Source organism: Nilaparvata lugens, chromosome 8 (genome assembly GCF_014356525.2).
Source record: "Nilaparvata lugens isolate BPH chromosome 8, ASM1435652v1, whole genome shotgun sequence".
NCBI classification, from domain to species: domain Eukaryota; kingdom Metazoa; phylum Arthropoda; class Insecta; order Hemiptera; family Delphacidae; genus Nilaparvata; species Nilaparvata lugens.
Window position 1 is genome coordinate 47,657,361 of NC_052511.1, and position 18,890 is coordinate 47,676,250.

General features: G+C 34.5%; 1 protein-coding gene across 3 annotated transcripts in view; it reads right to left on the reverse strand.

Moving 5' to 3' along the window:
• The window catches only part of LOC111046929, a 151,937-nt gene that overhangs the window by 51,185 nt on the left and 81,862 nt on the right, over positions 1-18,890 (reverse strand). The window contains exons 3-4 of one of the 3 annotated variants that reach the window (XM_039434965.1): positions 4,211-4,475; positions 1,417-1,845 (exon numbers count right to left, since the gene is read on the reverse strand). The gene's annotated coding sequence lies outside the window, so the exon portion shown is untranslated. Of the gene's footprint in view, positions 1-1,416; positions 1,846-3,017; positions 3,811-4,210; positions 4,476-18,890 lie in introns of those variants that run through there. The other 2 variants (XM_039434966.1, XM_039434967.1) reach the window with 2 other exon arrangements.

Consider the following 18,890-nt stretch of genomic DNA (forward strand, 5'->3'; position numbering starts at 1 on the left):
GGAGGAGGAGGAGGACTCGGTGGAATTGGAGGAGTAATCGGCGGAGGAGGAGGAGGACTAGGTGGAATCGGTTGGATATAATGACAATTTTATAGAATCTCAGATCTTATATAGCATTTTTCTGCTTTATTAACGAATAAAGAGTGATTTCGATTCTCATTTCAACTCATTTTCAAACGAGCGCTAGAGAGTTCTTACTTTTCACTCAAGGCCAAAACACAAAACCTTTGTGTGTCTGTGTGTCTGTATTTGCTGAATGTATGAAATTTTGACAATTTAGATTGATCTCCACTAGAAATATAGTTGGAATTATTACAAAACTACCATATGAGCCACAAATGGCGACCACATGCTCTCCTGAAATTGAAAAATTGTAGATTTCCGTTATCTGTTGTAACATGTGCTCTGAACATATTGTAAGAATATGGACGCTCGAGAGCTAGAATAATAAAAAGAACCGTTTGTCGAAACTATTGAGAATACTATTGAGTAGCCTACCTAGCCAGACGACAGCAGTAATCATTCTTTTCAAAATAGTTTCAAACAAAAATCATTCTTTCCTAGAAACTTAACAATATTTTTAACGCTATTTACAGGCACCTTTGAATGGTAGGAAGTGTAAGTGTATCTGATTCTCTAGAAAAAATTTGAAGATGAACTTTTCTTATGAAGTACATGGTATGAATCTGGAAAGAGTCGATACGTGTAAGGATTTGGGTGTAATCTTTGATAGCTGTCTCAGGTTCTCAGTGCACATAGACAATAAAATGCTAGGTTTTGTTATGAGGAATACAGCTAACTTCAATAACCTTGATGCAATATGTACTGTTTATGTGTCATTGGTCCGGAGTGTGTTGGAATATTGCTCTATGATTTGGAACCCTTTAACTGATTTGTGTACTCATGGTCTTGAGGTAGTTCAGAATAAGTTTTTGAGGTTTCTCTATTACAAGCGCTTCTGCCAATCCTGTCCTTTGGGGTTTTCCTACAGACCGTTTGAGAGGTACCTTTCACTTTGTATCATTGAGATTACGACGGGAGAGAGACTCATTGATTTTCGTGCATGGTCTGTTAAGGGGTAGCAATATAGATATATAGTTAGGAGAGAAGTGAAATATAGATATTATGTAGTTTACAATGTTACCACGTGGTTAGCATATGCTACAATTCTACCACATGGTTGGCATATGACTGTATTATTGTTCAATTATTTGAATAAACATGATATGATTAGATGTCTATATAAATTAGGTGATGAAGTAGGTTAGGCTATGTAGAAATTATTCAAAAAATATATGTTGTAGAGTACATGTCTATATAGATTAGGTCATGAAGTAGGTTAGGCTATGTAGAAATTATTCAAAAAATATATGTTGTACAATGAATTATAATTTTAAACAACATTAAATATCTTACCTTGTCATAAGTGTCTTGTATCCCACACTGTTTAGCATATAAAACACTTCCACAAACTTTCCAAACCACCGTACAAAAGTGCTTTATTTGAAAACTTTTTTATTGCACGAAACTTTCAAATTATGCCGCAATAAATTGTCACAAACAGCTTCAAACACGTCGTTTCTTGAGAGAAGTCCTGCAATTTCAATATTAATCCCATTTTGTTCACTATTATTGCTTTTTCACTTCCCTTACAAAATTCACATTAAGTTATTGTAGTTTATAATATCACTCTCATTGTTTCAAATCTTGGTGTACCGTATTGGTAAGCTCAAACACTTGGGATTTGAAGTATCTTTATAGAAATCCAGTTACTGCAGTCTATGATATCACACACACACTGTTTCAAATCTTGAGATTTGAAGTATTCCTGTTGTCAGTTAAATCCTAAAAAATAATTTGGAAGAAATATTGAGATGATTGTTTCTGTAGATAATCGAAGAATGTTCTCTTGTTAACTTTTCAACTCATGCGATCTTTGTCAACTCCATAAAACTGACACAAAATTGTCGATATATCCCATGAGAATATTGCTCAAATCACGGATAATTTGACCCTTATTAATTGAACTATCTCCTGGATCTCGCCAAACTGATCAGACAGTCTTTAAAAGTGGTGAGCATCTACATAAATAGTTTGTGCTACTTTCTTCATATTTTCATTAATCATGCTAAGAAAGTCTGTGTGATGTGCGCAAATTACAACAGATTCATCTCCAGGAACCCCGTAGAATTTCTGGCATATTCTTGATAGAACCGTTCAGCTCCAAAGTAACTTATGATTGCGTGAAAACTTCCAGCTCTTCTACTATAAGAAGAGTTTCTCAAGTCTATGATCGTTTGAAAATAGATGAAATTCCCGGTTCAATCTTCATATTTTCATTACACATTCAAAGATAAAAAATGTTAAATGCGTGAAAATTTACGTATTTATCTCCAGGAACCCCGTAGAATTTCTGGCATACTCTTGATAGAACCTTTCAGCTCCAAAGTAACTTATGATTGCCTGAAAACTTCCAGCTCTTCTACTATAAGAAGAGTTTCTCAAGTTTATGATCGTTTAAAATAACTGGAATTCCCAGTTCAATTTCTCTGGAGTAACTTCAATTGCCTGTCACTAAGGAGAGATCGATTCTGAAGTTAGTCTAAAATCGTTTAGTTCCAGAGTAATTTATGATTGCGTGGAAATTTCTAGCTTTTTTACTATATTATGAAGAAACTTTGAATGCTTGTCACTAGAGTTTCTTATTTTTGAAAGAAGATTGACAGTGATACTCTATTAATGAACACTGTCACTAGAGTTTTTTCATTTCTGAAAGTAGATAACACTGTTACACTGTTACTCTTTCACTCTATTACTATGTTTCTCTGTTATTCTGTTAATAACAGTGAATATTTCTCTCTGGAAAAGGATAAAACAGTTACTCTATCACTCGGGTGATCTGTTAATGAACACAGAATCACAGGGAGCTTCAGAAGTAACCAGGAGATTCCAAGGTTACTAGAACTTATCATTCTTTGTAGTAGACCTACCAGCATAGAGGAAAGATAGATGAGTACCTTTCTCTAGTCTTGTTCTATGAAACTAGACACCGAAACTTCGATTAGCGTTCCTCTAAGAGTCTGTAATAACTATTAAAATATCCACAGTAAAGTTTCAAAATTCACTAAAGTTTTTAGCGACACTAGAATATAATAGAATAGAATAGGCTGACTGCCTTTATTTTATACTTGGGAGGGCGAAGTTAGGGCGCAGTCAGCCCTCTCTTACACTTAACCCTAGAGAGAGAGTAAAGTTTCAAGATGCCAAGATAGAGTTCCTCATTAATGTTACTGAGATAGAGAAAGTATTGATGGGTCTATAATTTCCTATTCATATTCTATGTTATTAAACACCAAAACGTCGAATAGATCTCCTCTATTAGTCTATGTTAGATCCATAGATCCTTATATGAATATTAATTCATAGATTCACAGTAAAGTTTCGGAGTTTGACAACTTTCAAGTTACCGTAACAAGGGAATAAGCTGAGAAACTTGTTCTGTTATACTATTATAACTTGTTCTGTTTGCTATTATACACCAAAACGTCGAATAGAATTCCTCTATAAGTTTGTAACAGTTCCATAGATCCTTATATGAATATTAATTCATAGATTCACAGTGAAGTTTCGGAGTTTGACAACTTTCAAGTTACCGTAACAAGGGAATAAGCTGAGAAACTTGTTCTGTTATACTATTATAACTTGTTCTGTTTGCTATTATACACCAAAACGTCGAATAGAATTCCTCTATAAGTTTGTAACAGTTCCATAGATCCTTATATGAATATTAATTCATAGATTCACAGTAAAGTTTCGGAGTTGACAACTTTCAAGTTACCGTAACAAGGGAATAAGCTGAGAAACTTGTTCTGTCATACTATTATAACTTGTTCTGTTTGCTATTATACACCAAAACGTCGAATAGAATTCCTCTATAAGTTTGTAACAGCTCCATAGATCCTTATATGAATATTAATTCATAGATTCACAGTAAAGTTTCGGAGTTTGACAACTTTCAAGCTACCGTAACAAGGGAATAAGCTGAGAAACTTGTTCTGTTATACTATTATAACTTGTTCTGTTTGCTATTATACACCAAAACGTCGAATAGAATTCCTCTATAAGTTTGTAACAGTTCCATAGATCCTTATATGAATATTAATTCATAGATTCACAGTAAAGTTTCGGAGTTTGACAACTTTCAAGTTACCGTAACAAGGGAATAAGCTAAGAAACTTGTTCTAGAACTTCATAAATCACTATTCTAGATGAGTTCCAAGAAGAGTTCTGTCGGATATCTGGGCTGACTTCACAGGGGAACTCCAACCAAGAAAGCTGTCGTCTGATCTTAGAGTCTTGCCAGATTTTTTGGCAGGTTGCTGACGTCACTTGACGGTCGTTTGGAGGAAGCATTATTTGTGTGAGGTTGAGGTTTCCAGTTCAGCTGGAATGTGACGTCATTTTGGACAAAGTTCCTGGAACAGAAAGAAGAGAAAAAATTATTGCTGGTAGTGCAAGTTTTAACAAGATATGTTTCTCGATATTATAGTGAAGTCCATGTTAGAATGACAGTATTTGATTGACATTGGTGTTGCTATCCTTGTCTATCATTCAACATAACAGATAACGCTATCTTCTTGTAGCTCCGCAATGTTGCCAGATTGTTTTTCACTGATATGGAAATACCATTAATTAACAAAATAATCAAACTGAATTTTGAAAATATATTTTTTAATCATTGGAAAATAGATTTTCTTGGTGATTAAAATATGATTGATTATTCTAAAGAAACATGAACAGTTGATATTATCCTATACTATTTAAACGAGCAACTTCTGTTTATATGTTTATATGTTTGTATTTCACCGTATCTCGAAAACGGCTCTAACGATTCTCACGAAATTTGGAACAAAGTAGGTTTATGATAATATGAAGATTCGATTGCACTAGGTAGATTGCTGAAGGACATTGGAAGGATTATATACACTTATATACAATAGCTTACAATACAGCAAAATTATAGATGAATTTACAAAATATAAACTAAGAAAATAATTATTGAGCTGCATATCAAATGAAAAAAAGCAATTTGTAATAACTATAGATAAAATAGATATATTGTTATGCATCTACATAAATTGGCGGAGTTCTGGACATATCAATGTCTATTCTTCGGAAAGAATATTCGAAGTATCCTTCCCACTAACTCTCTACCAAAAGAGTGAGAAGGAGAAGGAAGAATGAGAACAAGGCGGATAAGAAAAAGACGAAGAACAAGAATAAGGAGAAGAGAAAAATAAAAGAAAGTGAAGAACAGAAATATTTTGGAAATAAATCCATCATATTAAAAGGATTACAAGGAGGAGGAGGAGGAGGAAGTGGAGAATAAATAAAGATAGGAGGAGCTTGAGGACGAGAAGGAGAAGGGAGAAGGTAGAGGAAGGAGAAGGAAGAGGACGAGGAGGAGGAGTAGAAAGAGGAGAAGTAGGGGTGATTGAGTGGGAACAGGAAGTGGATGATTAGAGCTTAGAAGACGAAAAAGCAGAATTGGAAATGATAGATCAAAAAACGAAGGAAAAGGAGGGGGAAGTGGAGAAAGAGTAGAAGTAGAAGAAGAAGAAGAGAAGAAGAAGAAGAAGAAGAAGAAGAGAAGAAGAAGAAACAGCTTTTACTTGATAGTGATTACATTCATCAACACATTTGAAGACTTGTATATTAATTTAAATACTATATTTCATGTGTTTTGAGTGCCTACAGTGAATTCGGAAACATAACTGTACTGAATTTGATTCATATTCTGAGGTTTCTCATGTGATTGAGTAGCCTATTGTACTGTCTTGTCTTGTCTCAGAGATGCACCTGAGTCTCATGAAATTAATTGATGTGTTACATTCCTTGAAATGTACACTCATATCTTGGTTCACTTTCTCCTTTCAATTGGGTACATTACAGGTAATATTACATCCAATTCTACTTTTTCGCCACACTGCACAGAAAGCAGCTGTTTTGCAGTCCCTACGTAGATCTGAAAGACATTGTTTGCAGACGACTCTCGTCTGACGTCAGAACAGGTTTCTTTCCGGTCTAGGCCGGAAAGAGTACCCTTTCCAGCCGCTAACATGGAACTAAGAAAGGTGATCAATAAACAGCTGATCAAAAAACTTTTCATTATTTGAGTTCATTATTCAATAATTAAAACATTTATAATAATATCATCTTATTGTCATTTGAAAGAATAAAAAAGTATCAACTCAACCTCCCACATAATTGAACATCATCTTTTCGGTTATTTAGACAAATCAGAATAAAAAATAAAAATACTTGGACAATTTCCTGATATTCAGATCACCTCAGATTTGCTAGAGCTATCACCTTCCACTTCTGCTTTCGGAAATGCTTAGTAAACAACTATTCTCATAATATATATTGTTTATTTTTGTGTGTGACGAAAAATAGCGTTCGCACCACGGGCAAAAATGTTTTTCCAGCTCTCAATCTTTTCTAGTCCTCGGCCTACGGCCTCGGACTTGAAAACCGATTTCGAGCCGGAAAAATCTAATTTTCTATACTATTGATATTGCACCCAATACAGGAAAACTGATTTTCAAAACTTCATTCTCCTACCTTCATCAATGAATTTCCCCCTCCCATCTTCAAAACAGGTTATTACTTCCCCTCTCACCTTCCTATTTCTATTCTTCCCCTCAAACCAATTTGCACGATCAAACCATGTTTATTCATTCATTTATTGGAATATTTTTATTATTATATATGTTTATTTATTTCATTTACGCTCCATTTTGTAATTATAGATATTTATATCGTATTTACTCTAAAGTGAGGATCACATGGTACTTTCAGCATAAGTTTAAAGGGAACCATTGAATTTATATATAGGGGAAACTGACAATTAAAAGTGAATCTTACAATAGTGAGGTCCACGTTATAATGGCAGTGAAGAAAGATAGCAGAACAACGTTGCCGTTTCTCTGTCCTCTCAATGCCTCCTATAGACGGTAGCTGATACAGGTTTATTGATGTAATATTAACTGTTCATTCTCGTTTGAAATAATCAATTATATTTTATTAAGCAGGAAATTATATTTTCCAATTATTTCATAATGAATTTACAAAATTAAGATGAAATATTCTGTTAATTCTACATTGTTAAAAGACGATCTGGCAACAGAGCAAATCGAGAAAGAGATAGTGATATCCGCTTTGTTGAATGATAGACAAGGATAGCAATACCATTGCTAATCAAACACTGCCATTATAACGTGGAACTCACTATAGAGATCGGGTGAGATAATTCATCGTTTCTGAAATTGAACGATTGATTAAAACCCAGTGAGCCATTTTATTATCATGAGTATATAACCCATTCACATGTACATAATTTGTATGTATATGCTTTTCAGTACATGAATTTATGAATCTGTTCCTATATATTGTAACCTGCATTGCCATCTATATAATATTTAACTTGAATATATATTTGTGATACACCCTATCCAATCATAATGCGAGTGAATAATAGATGGTTGAATTTCAATCGACATTGATTTTATCGATGTTGGAATTATCGATATATCTTGACAGAGAGGTTGAATTATGGATAATAGATTGTTAGATTATAATCGATATCGGAGTTATCGATGTTGAATTATCGATAATATCTGAGTGAGTTTGAATTATTCATAGCGCGAGATGGAAATCTCTTCAGTAAGAGAATTACGTGGCTTGTGTATTATTTATGACTAAATCCGGTCATATATCAAGTCTTTAGTTCCGATTTGGCATGAGTCGATGGTTTTTTTTGTACCTGTATTGTTTTTGTGAATATTTCAAACAAGTATTGGAATTAATTGAGCTAATATGATTGAAAAAGCTTCATAATTCTTGATTCTTTGTTGTCTATTGCCGCATTCATTTTATAATATTTTGTCCAAAAACAGAATAATGTATGTAATCCTATTATATTAAGCGAGCAATTTCTGTATATATTAATTTATATGGATAAAACAAAATAAATCTTATAGCACCCTTTATTCTTTAAAAAACTTTTAAATAGTTGAACAACTATTTGAAACTAGTTATTCAACTACTTTAAAGTTTTTTAAAGAATAAAGGGTGCTATAAGATTTATTCTGTTTCATTAATTTAAAAGTAGCCCATGTCAATAAGTGTTTTATTTATATGGTTATGTGGTTATCTGGCTATCTGGTTATGTGGATATATTATTATATGAGTATATATTTATGTGCAACGGATCTCGAAAACGGCTTTAACAATTTTCACGAAATTTGGAACGAAGTAGGTTTATGATATGAAGATTCGATTGCAGGTATCAACCCTTGGATAACTCGCTGAAGGATAAATACATCCTTGGAAAAACAGCTGAAAACTTTGTCGTCTGTCGATACCGTAATGGAAGAGAGTAAACGAGTGCATGTGTGTTGGATCATCCAGCTGATCTCACGAGAAGAAAAATTCAGCAAGAGAAACTCATTTTCGTTTATTATTTTATTTTTTAGAAAAACATGTTTACTTCAGAAACTCCAAAATAGTAACTAGATGCTGTTAGTGATACATAGTATATTAACAAATATTGTAGCAAACACAGTAGATCATTCTAAATCGAATTCATAGTATATCTAGACACAGTCCCACACACATGAACTCGCTCAATCACTTCCATCACCAACAGACGACGAAATAATTATCATCAGGTGTTTTTTCAAGGATGAATAATAATTATATAAGCCAGTATATTATATTGTAACCTACATAAATCAAGTACTCAATCAATCAATCAATCTCCTACTTCTTTTTTCCGTTTTCTCCCTCTTGTTCTTCGTTTTCTTCCTCCTCTTCCTCCACTTCCTCTTTCTCTTCTGTTCCTCCTCCTTCTTCTCCATCTTCTTCCCCCCTACTTCTTCTTCTTCTTTCCCTTGTTCTCCATTCTCTCCTCTCCTCTCTCTGACCCACTCTTTCCTTCTATCTCACCCTCTCATCTTCCTTTTCTTCTCTTCGTTTTCTCTTTTCTCAAACCTTTACGTTCATCACCCGTTTTCCATCTTATTCCTCTCCTCTTAACCGCTTTCCTTCTCTCTCTTTTTCTCTTTTCTCAAACCTTTACGTTCATCCACCGTTTCACATCTTATCCTTCTCCTCTCAACCGCTTTCCTTCTCTCTCTTTTTCTCTTTTCTCAAACCTTTACGTTCATCCACTGTTTCACATATTATTCCTATCCTCTCAACCGCTTTCCTTCTCTCTCTTCTTCTCTTTTCTTGAACCTTTACGTTCATCCACCGTTTCACATCTTATTCTTCTCCTCTCAACCGCTTTCCTTCTCTCTCTTTTTCTCTTTTCTCAAACCTTTACGTTCATCCCCGTTTCACATCTTATTCCTCTCTCAACCGCTTTCTATCCAACCCTTTCTCAACCACCCACTTCTTCAGCACACCTATTCACCATCTTTCTTCATCTTTGTTCCACATTCGCACACGCTAATACTCGCTTCTCACTCCATAGTTGTTCTCAACTCACTGTGGTAAGCCTAAGCTCTACCTTTGTTCGCCGGCTTTGTTCCCCAGTCAGTACCTACTTCAATAAATTCCTCTACTTGCCGGGCTTTCTCTCACCTACTTACAATGTCTATCTTTGTCTCACGTGTGCTGTCTGTGATTAATTATTGTTAAGCTATATTCATCAGAACTCATACATTTGAGAATAGAGCAAATATAATTTATGTATAGTAAAATCTACATTATAAAGCAGTGCTTGATTAGCAATGGTATTTCTATCCTTGTCTTCAATTTATAGTCAACTCGACAGCTGATTTATGATGAATAATTCTATAGTCTGATTTTTACTCTAATATTGACATATGAAGGAGGCTCCTTTTTCCTTTTATATTATTCTTGAAATGCAAAGTTTCCAAAAACCTTGTATATACGTCGACGCGCAATTTAAAAAGGAACACACCTGTCAAATTTCATGAAAATCTATTACGGCGTTTCGCCGTAAATGCGCAACATATAAACATTTGAACATTCAAACATTTAAATAAAATATTCAAACATTTCAACATTAAGAGAAATGCCAAACCGTCCACTTGAATCTTAGACCTCACTTCGCTCGGTCAATTATTAATTGCAGATATAAGATGATTTTCACCAGCTGATCAAAAGTAAAATACGCTTGTTCATGGCGCATAAGTCTGTACGCACCTTATGAGGAGAGTTTCTTGAAAGTAGGACAGTAAAAGAAGCTAATATACAGGTGAGATAAGGACAGAATAAACAGAGCATAAGAGGGAGAATATATACTAGTTGCTCTGTGAACAGTAGACCTCACGCAGTATTCTCAAACACAAGTACCTGATTGAAACTATAGACCTTATGGAAATACAGCAATAGACTGGCTTCTCCACACATCTGTGTAATCAATTGTCAGCTAATTTGTGAAGAATAATAATTATTCTATAGTCTGATTTTTACTCTAATATTGACGTATGAAGGAGGCTCCTTTTCCTTTTATATTATCCTTGAAATGCAGAATTTCCAAAAACCTTGAATATACGTCGACGCGCAATTTACATACCTGTCAAATTTTATGAAAATCTATTACCGCGTTTCGCCGTAAATGCGCAACATATACACATTTAAACATTCAAACATTCAAATATTCAAATATTTCAACATTTAAACATTAAGAGAAATGCCAAACCGTCCACTTGAATCTTAGACCTAACTTTGCTCGGTCAATTCTCAAATGCATTAAATTATTAAATGCTGATTTTCATCAGCTGATCAAAAGTGAAATCTGCGTACTGTTCGTGGCGCATAAGTCTGTACGCACCTTATGATGAGAGTTCTTGAAAGTAGGACAGTAAGAAGCTAATAATATACAGGTGAGATAAGGACAGAATAATCAGAGCAAAAGAGGCAGAATATATATGAGATATACTGCGAATAGAGTGTGGAACACAGGAGTTTCTTGAAGAGGAAAAGGTGTGGGACTGGCGGAAACATGGCAGGCTCTAAATGGAGCCTTGGAAATGGAGAATTGAAACGAAGATAATAACCTCTTTTCACATGTCACTATTTCAGTCTTGAATGCTCTTCTCTCTCTCCCTCGCTTGGTAGAGAGTTAGTGGGGAAGATATTTTTAATATTCTTTCCGAAGAGTGGACATTGATATGTCCAAAGCTCCGCCAATTTATGTAGATGCATTACAATATAATTATCGACAGTTATTATATTACAAATTGCTTTTTCATATCATATACAGTTCAATAATTATTTTCTTAGTCTATATTATGTAAATTCATCTATAATGTTGCTGTATTGTAAGCTATTGTATATAAGTGCATAAGCCAGTATATATTGTAATCTACATAAATAAAGTACTCAATCAATCAATCAATCAATCTCTCTCTCTCGCTCTTCATTGCTGTTCTTTTTCCTATCCTTTCTCCTGCTCTCTTCCCTGTTCTCCCTATCTTTCTTCTCTCTCTTTCATCATCCTCTCCAGGGTTTTCTCCCTCCACTTCTACCTGTCTTCTCATCTCTTTCTCTTGTTCGCATGATGATGACCTACTAACTTTTCCCTTTTTATCATCTACTATTCCTCTCTTTTTTTCTCTTTTCGTCACTGGTCCTCCTCCCTTTCACACAACTTCTCTCTTCCAATCTCTCTTGCTCACTCACTCTCTCACTCTTTCCCTGCCTTCATTTCCTTTGAAATTCTCTATCATCTCCCGTTCTTTCCAGTCCACAGGCTTTACAATCTTCTTATTCTCTCTTCTTACTTATCTATCAGTATTTGAATCTCTCTCACGCTCTCTCTCTCTCTCTCTCGTTGATGGGAAGGATATTATTTTATATACTTCTAAAAGAATCGACAATTATTTGTTGAAACACCGCCGATTTATGAAGTTACATTACAATCTTATATTATCGTTATTCTAATTACATTCTGTATTTTTATTCTCATTGATTTATACTTTGTGAAAATTCGTTGAATAACTAGCATTATCGTCATTTAATGTAAATTAGTGTATAAGCCAGTAAATATTGTAACATACATAAATAAATAAATCAAATCCAATCTTAATTGATGTTCTTTTTCCTATCCTTTCTCCTGCTCTCTTCCCTGTTCTCCCTATCTTTCTTCTCTCTCTTCCATCATCCTTTCCAGGGTTTTCTCCCCACACTTCTACCTGTCTTCTCATCTCTTTCTCTTTTTTGCATGATGACGACCTACTATTTCCTCTTTATCATCCACTATTCTCTCTTTTTTCTCTCTTTTCGACACTGTTCCTCCTCCCTCTCACATTACTTCTCTCTACCAATCTCTCTTGCTCACTCATTCTCTCACTCTCTTTCTCTTGCTCACTCACTCCCTCTTTTGTTTGTTGTAATTTTGTTTTTTCTTTCTTTCATTCGCTATTTGGAAGTTTTTTATTATTTTGTAAAATTTGTTTGTTTTCATAGTCTTATAATCTTTGTTGTACAGTGTTTTAGAATTGTATTGGAGGGTATTAATACTTGTATTAATACTTAGAATTGTATTGGAGGGTTAAGTGTAAGAGAGGGCCGGCTACTCCCTAACTTCGCCCTCCTAGGTTTTCAATAAAGGCAGCTAATCAATCAATCAATCCCTCTCTTTATTTTTAATATTCTTTCCGAAGAATGGACATTGATATGTCCAAAGCTCCGCCAATTTATGTAGATGCATAACAATATAATTATTATCTATAGTTATTATATTACAAATTGCTTTTTCATATCATATACAGTTCAATAATTATTTTCTTAGTCTATATCATGTAAATTCATCTATAATTTTGCTGTATTGTAAGCTATTGTATATAAGTGTATAAGACAGTATATATTGTAATCTACATAAATAAAGTACTCAATCAATCTTTCTTTCTCTTCCTTCATTCCCCTTGGAATTCTCTATCATCTCCCTTTCTTTCCAGTTAACTGGCTTTGGAAATATCTACTTATTCTCTCTTCTTACTTATCTATCAGTATTTTATTCTCTCTCACGCTCTCTCTCTATCTATCTCTCTAGAGTACTCAAACAATCAATCTCTCTCTCTATCTCTCCCCCTCTACCTTCTTTAACTGCGGACTGCTATCAAAAACCCATTTTCATTTTTTTTTCTCTTGTTCTCTACAAACATTTCCATTCAAGTACTTCTTCTTCAATACACTATCTCTCTTTTCTCTTTATCATCTTCCCCTTCAGACTGCTCTATTACTCTTCTATCGAACAATCTCTTTCTCTCTCTCTTGAAAATATCCTTCTATAGAGCATAGCTAATACCGGTATATCCGATGTAATATTGACTGGTAATTATTGTTTGAAGTGATCAATAATATTTTATAAGTAAAGGAAATATAAAATTAATTGAATGATTGAAAAATAAATTTCCATAGTAACGATAGATTTTATTGTTGAATAACTAATTCATTACATTTTTAGAAAACGATCTGACAACATTGCAGAGCTAGAAAAGGATAGCGCTATCTGCTTTGAAGAATGATAGACAAGGATAGCATCACCAATCAATTCAGCCATTGTAACGTGGACCTCACAATAGAATTACTACAGTGGTCCACTACAAAATTTTCAAATTCTCCCCAAAACATTTTTGAAGATTTACTGTAGCTCATTTTAGCTCTTTGCTGCGACGATCTCAGGGAAACAACTTCTATTTCAGTGCTCTTAATTTTCGAAATTCTGTTATTTTTGGCTATCTAAGTCCCATCTTGATATTTCAACTTCTATATTTCGTTATTCTTGGCAAAAGACCTTTGCAAATCGTGCGTGGCTTTCCAGAAACGTTTATTTGATCCAGATATAGACAAGGTAGGATTCCTACAATAAAAATCTGGTGAGGCGCACTCACACAACTTTCCTTGCCGTTATGAAAATTGATCACCTGACGCTAGTGTTCCCGCGCATCTCAAGTATACTATTCAAAGATTTGAGCCAGCTGGTGACAGGGCAATAACGCAGGAGTCACCCCTGAGGTCTGCTATCTCTTCATAGTGGATGATTCAATAGAATCAACAATAATTTGAAATTGAATAATCACATTTTCTCGAATTTAAAGCATATTTTCAATTTTAGGTGAATATGTTACTGAACATTAATTGTAGAGATTTTCATGCTCAATCTTCTCCACTTGATCTTTTTTGTTTAAATTGTATCTGAAGCCTGATAATTGGGAATCTATCTGCATTGATGGGGCGAAGCTCCTGAAATTTTTACAGATATGGGACTTGTGGCAGTTGATAGAGCTTATCGATGACTATTCTAGGTATGAATTTGATCAAAATCGTTGGAGCCGTTTTCGAGAAAATTGCAAAAACCCTGTTTTTGACAACATTTTCGCACACACACACACACCACACACACACACACACACACACACACACACACACACACACACACCACACACACACACACACACACACACACACCACACACACACACACACACACACACACCACACACACCACACACACACACACACACACACACACACACATATATATATATACACACACACACACACACACCACCACACACACAACACACACACACACACACACACCACACACACACACACACACAACACACACACACACACACACACACACCACACACACACACACACACACACACCACACACACACACACACACACACACCACACACACACACACACACACACACACACCACACACACACACACCACACACACACACCACACACACACACACACATAGAGACCAATACCCAAAAACCACTTTTTCGGACTCAGGGGACCTTGAAACGTATAGAAATTTAGAAATTGGGGTACCTTAATTTTTTTTCGGAAAGCAATACTTTCCTTACCTATGGTAATAGGGCAAGGAAAGTAAAATGACAAAAACTAAAACGTTTCAAGTGTATTTCACGACTAATAACATTTTTTAAACATTATATTTCATACCCCAATAAAATAAATACATTTTCAATGATAAAATAATAAATATTCACAGCCAAGACTAAATATTCCGTTCATTTAATATATTTCTACATTGTTGAAAACGATCTGAGAACGTTGCGGAGCTGGAAAAGGAAAGCGCTATCTGCTTTGTCGAATGGTAGACAAGGATAGCAACACCAATGTTTATCGAATACTGTAATTATAACGTAGACCTTACTATAGGCAGAGAAAACTTCTAAAATATATTTAAAAATATATTATTATAAAAAATATATTAATAACATTTTTAAAAATATTTAAAAACTTCTGCTATATTAGTATTCTGTGCTATAGGTAACAATAATCCAAGATTGCGGTATTTTCTACATTATAAAATAACGACCTGGCAACGTTGTGGAGTTAGAGGAGGATAGCGCCATCTGCTTTGTCGAATGGTAGACAGGGATAGCAACACCAATGTTTATTGAATACTGTAATTATAACGTAGACCTCACTATAGGCAATAATAATCCTAGATTACGGTATATTCTACAATATCAAATAAAGATCTGGCAACGTAGCGGAGCTGGAAAAGGAAAGCGCTTTCTGTTTTGTCAAATCATAGACAAGGATAGCAACACCAATGTTTATCGAATACTGTAATTATAACGTAGACCTCACTATAGATGAAAATAGTCCAAGATTACGGTATATTTTACAGTATAAAATAACGGTCTGGCAACGTTGTGAAGCTAGAGAAGGATAGCGCTATCTGCTTTGTCAAATCATAGACAAGGATAGCAACACCATCATAACGTGGACCTCTCCATAGATAAACATGACCTTTACAATTTCCCTAGATGTATTTCCAAGGGACTTTTCTATTTTAAGACGAGACTTGAAGCTTCTAAAAGCTGTACAGGCTGACACAAAAATAAGTCATTTTAACGAGCAGTGTGGACGTGCAGCTAATGAAGCTTTCAACTTAACCTGCAGCTAAGCGCATCTTGCAAGTCCCAAGTTGACAAGTCCAAAGTCCCTTTTAAGCTCGGCGGAACAGTTTAAGTTGGCTGCCGACTTTGTTGTGTCTGATGAGGACTTTGTCAAGTGTTTTCAAGTTGCAACTTACAGTTTGATACACTTCTTTCAACTTGATACACTTCTTTCAACTTGATACACAGGGGATACAGTTTAGAGAGGAGTAGTGCTTTGCAAGTATGGTAGAGAATAGAATAGAAATCGTTGAGAAAGTTTGTCAAGCAGGTGTGAACTGAATTAAGTTTCGTTTAATTGACATGGAACTTAATTCTCAGTTGAGTAATGAAAAAAACAAAGTTACAGTTGAAATAAAAATAACAAGGTACCCTTCTCATGTATATTTGACCGAACGTAGTGAGGTCTATGTTTTAACTCGGATCCTCTTTTGTCTGTCTGTATGTAACGCGATTACGGCCAAACCTATTAACCTATACGCGATTAACCTAGTTTTTCGGACATTTTATTATTTATCAAAATTTGGGAAAAGAATAGTATTGGTTCTATCCCGATCATATTCATATGATTTGTGATTATATCAACGAATAAATAAATAAATAAACACATTGATAGAATTCAATATACCCTTTTCAACTGCGCGTCGATGTATACACAAGGTTTTTTTGAAATTTTGCATTTTGAAGATAATATGAAAAGAAAAGGAATTCCTCCATACTCTGATATCACTATATATATCATCTACTTTGAAGATAGGATTAATCAGACTAGAGAATATTATTCATAATCAATCAGCTGACAAGTGGATTATTCATTGCATGCATTACACAGATGTCTGGCCGTGTCTATTTCTATAGGTTTCTATAAGGGTTTCTTTTTTTTATGATGTGTGCCCATCAGTATCAATATTCTCACATTTGAAAACAAATTTAATAAATGATTGGAAATGAAATAAAAGATGATTAAATGAACTAAATAATGCCATAGAGAAACAATAGCGTGAGTAGATATCCCATGGTATAGGGAGTTTATGTCGAAACTTTTTACTGTTATTTCGAGCCGATTACTGTCGATTTTTACTGTTTCGTTGGGGTGAGAGTGTATGAACGGCACAATATGAGAGACTACCAGTGTCACACAGCTTCAAGGGAAAGAATTACGTGGACTATCGGTTTGAGGTAACAGTGAAAGTTATGCTGAATAATGCTGAAGAAATTTTAATATTCATTAAAAAAATTAACTTTAAAATAGTTGAGAAATATTTTTATCAGATAGAAAGATTATCACAATACTGGATAAATCATCATATTATGGGATACAAATGAAAAAGTGAACTGGGTTTATTAAAATAAGTGAGTTTTTGATCTTGGAGAAAATAAATAACATTTTACAAGAGTAAATTATGATTCAACTGAATCAACTAGAACAGGTGACATCAGATACTTGTGGATGAGAAAACTCTGTGATGTCTACTGTTCACAGAAATACTAGTATTTTTTGTTCTGCTAATAACGCTCATGAAGCTATAGGGGAGTAATGATTGACCAGCACTTAAGATGGGATTCTCATATTCAATCATTATGCCAAAAGGCCAAATTTCTAATAACTAAATTCTATAGATTAAGCCTTCTTAAACTGCCAAAATGACATATTTTGCTTATGCACAATCTGTGCTGCAATATGGGATAAGAGTTTGGGAAGATGCAGCAGAAAGACATATTAGTAAAGTCTTCAACCTGCAAAAGCATATAATAAAAGCTGCACTCAACAAGCCAAGGCTATATCCCGACCAGGATACTTTTTCAGGAGAGCGAAATACTATCAATCAAACAACTCTATTTAATAAACATAACAATAATTATATCTAATAGAAAATAAGAATCTCTTCAATATCCGGGTTAATCCATCTTATATAATACACGTCGAATTTTTAGAACTCCTAACCTAATTGGAAAAAATCTGAGAGTTTGTAGGATGCAATTTCCCTACAGGTGTGAAAAGCTTGTAAATATCGTTCCCCAGGAATTGCTAGCAAATTCTTCGCCAAGTGAATTAAAGAAAGATACCATCTTATGGATCAAAACATCCACTGACATCTTTGGTAATATAATACATTAGCTTTGTTGGTTGAACTTCTATCACTGTTTCTTCACTGATACAAAGCCTATAAATCATTCATAATTTTTCCTTTTTATACGATACATATTTCTTTTTTGACGTGACAACGTCTTATAAATTGGTTTGCCGGGTGACACTTCAAGAAACTGCGTTACGTTCCCACGTTATGCGCTCACAATGAGAGCGAGTGAGAGCGTTCGTTTCGGTTCACGGTCATCTGGAAAGAGCACGAATAGGAGCAGTGGCGAGCAGGCATTCACCTGGAGAGAGAGTGAAACGGAGCAATCTCCTGCGACTGCGCCACTACTTAGTGAATAGGTTATGTGAATAAGTATAAGTGTGAGTATAATAGGTATAAGTCAAAGTGAATAGGTTATGTTGTAGTAATCACAATGTTGTGGTAGTTTTCAATCACAAAAGTAGTATAAATCGTTTCTCAGCCAATAATAATTTGTTTAACTTGAAAAAATGAGCGCAACTTGCTATGTAAAAAATTGAATCGAGCACCGTTAGCCCGCCTAAGAGCGAGAGAGACAGAGTGATTTGTTGAGGATGTGTGAAGGTAAAAATAAAATTTTGTTAATATGAATTCAGTGCGAGATTCTTTGTATAATTAATGTTTTAATATATTCTTTGTATAAATAAATGTTTTAAATTGTTACTAGTATTTCATCCTTCTTCTACTATAGGAATGAATATTCACATAAAAATTATTTACTGCTCAAAGTTGTTGTCACGTAAACCTTTTGCCCGTATACCAACTTTACAGGCAACTATGCAT